The following is a 2797-nucleotide window of genomic DNA, read 5'->3' on the forward strand; positions in this document are numbered from 1 at the left end:
TAGTCATGGTGGAGCTGGCAGAATTTCAGTTTTTGTATATGCTGACAAGTGAAATTGCTTGCTAAATAAATATCCAATTTAACTGAAGATGACTCTTATGTTGGCTTTTATAAATCCTGCAAGGAAGTATTTTAATTGATCTTCCTTTCTAGTTCAATAAACTCTTGTTGCTTGTTGATCCCTGTTGTTAATTATGTGAAATATAAATGCCATTCATTTTAAAAAGTGAAGATTAAAAACAATAAAGAGTCACTACTGGTATCACTGTTTGCAGGACCTTATACGCATTGGCTGTATGAGTTATAGTTAATGTGATGGTCTAGATTATGTATCATTTTTTAGAATGATGTCTGTTTCCAATAATACCAATGCATAATTAAGACACCCAACTTCTGGAATTCCCAGCATATGTAATAAATCTTCCTCATTTTACAGAGATTATTTTGTGCAGATAAATGTCCTGTGTTTTAATTCCGATGTTAATCCCAAATACATTTCTAAAGGTTTTGATATATTCATTAAACAAGATTTTAGGCTGATTATAAGATCCGCTGACTTTCAGACAAGTCTGAGCTTATAAAGAATCTTAACAGTTAATATATTGGAGTACACAAATGCTTTCTTATAATTTTGTTACATTGAATGAAATAGCTTCTCTAGTGCCTCCTAATGTTATATCATATAATCTTCTGTAGTGAAGGGCATACAGTACAAGTATGTCCAACAGTGACACAGAATCTTTTTCACTGCATTACGTTTTCATTCTTCTTGGATATTTTTAGTCAGTTTCTATGTTTTCATGGTCTACCTTTTAGAGTGACTGGACCCTTTTGTCATTTTTGACCATTGGGCAGTATGTCTTAAACAATCCCTATTTTTAATAAAACAATTACATTTTCTTTTTGATTTAATGATGGTCTTCCCTACTCTGCTTGTGTAATAAAACAATCTTTCCTGTACTAAAATTTTGACCTAAACCAAAAAGCACTTCTTGTTGCCTGAAAATGGTTGGGAACAGCTTCAGTGTCTGAAGGCTTTTCCATTTCTTAACTGCATATTCCTATTTACCCTTTGGGTTGCTCCACATGCTCCACTCCAAAGGCCTAAAAGGAATGGATACCCTTTACATCCCCCTAATGGTGTTTTTACATTTAGAAGGAGGCTAAATTCTGGGGAGGGGCTCTCTGCTGTCCAACACATAAATATCTTGCCCTAAGTATGCCCTTTGTGTTTCTTTCTCGCTTCCCTCCCTCAGTCCCATCTTCACCCTCACAATAGCTCCCTTGCTTATTCCTCGTGAAGGGAGTGGGTCTTGTCAGCCTTAAACTCAGCCTTCTAGTTGGGCAGGTTGTTCCTCTAACTTTGCATGAAACACCACAAACAAAAACCCCCTGCCAAAAAAATAAATACTTTGTCTGGGCATTACAGATACCTTGGAGTTGGGTCACCTCCCTGAATGGAATTTGCATGTTCTCCTGCTGTTTACCCCCACTCCTAAAGTTAAGAGACATGTAAGGATGGGTTTAATTGGATGTTCTAAATTTTCCCTATCTCTGTTGCCCTACAATGGACTGGAACCTACTGTATTTTTTGTGTGGCTCAGGCATAGTCCGTGACCTGCCTCTCAATTTGACCCTCAACAGGATAAGTGGTGTCCCAACAATGGATGGATTAAAAACTTACTATTGAAAACTTCACTGGTATTTCGTGTCATATTAATTTAGCATGTTGAATTTAATACCCCTGCACATGTATACATAACCAGTGAAGCAACAGTCTCTCAGTGTCCCCTAAGCATTGTGGCAATTGTTTTATTACATTATTCAGCTACCAGTGTTTTTGCTTTCATTTATAGAAAGGGAAGGCGATCTGATTGTTGCGTTCCAGTGCTTTTGTGTAGCTAGGGTGGTGTCTTTAAATTGATCTGCTGCATGTTGCTTCTATTTTGTCAACAAAACTGGAAAAGTTTACATTTAACTGCGCTTTTTTTCCCTGCCAGCTCACACATCCCCGAGTCCGCTTTCTCTAAAACAACACTTTATGTGTCCCATATAAAAATATTCCTGGTGCTACTCCAGCAACCTAGCAACCTGTCCATTTCTATGACTGTAAAGTAATTCACTTATTTTGTGCTGGTGCTTTTTAGTTACTTTTAATGTTTTTTAACCAATTTAAATATTAATTCTTTTAAATGCAATTTACTTGTAGGGGTAGCTGTAAACCAAGGTGTGGTACAGTAAAAGTAGTCCAAATTATTTATACATTGTTGGAGATCCATGCTTGTTGTAGAATTGGTCTGGGGACCTTTACATTTAAACCACTTAACAAAATATACCAACAAGATCCATAAAGGTTTTTTTTTACTCTTCTTTATATCATATTTTCTTTATTTTATATAGTGTATCATGAAAGACATTATTTCAATAGGCTTTTGAAATAGGCAAAAATAATGAACCAAAAGGAGCAGGTGTGACACAGAAAGTCAAACTCAATTAAGAGCTAGAGTATAATGTACAGTATTTTAAAACGGGATTTGAAAGTGCTGAATTAATTTAAAGGTCTTATATAGTATGGAAGATCATTCCATAGTTCTTGAGTAACTGAACAGAAACCAGAGTCTCTTGGTGTTAAGAATCTTGCATTGGGAACTGATAGATGGTCAAAGTTCAAAGAGCACGAATGACATGTTGGCAGGAGCCAAACCATTGAAGAACTTCGAGAAGAGCAACAGTATTTTGAATTGTGTTCTGAAATCCACAAGAAGTCAGTGCAAGAAAGCTAAATATTCTGTACGCAT

The sequence above is a fragment of the Lepisosteus platostomus genome, chromosome 3 (assembly GCF_059453375.1).
Source record: "Lepisosteus platostomus isolate fLepPlt1 chromosome 3, fLepPlt1.hap1, whole genome shotgun sequence".
NCBI classification, from domain to species: domain Eukaryota; kingdom Metazoa; phylum Chordata; class Actinopteri; order Semionotiformes; family Lepisosteidae; genus Lepisosteus; species Lepisosteus platostomus.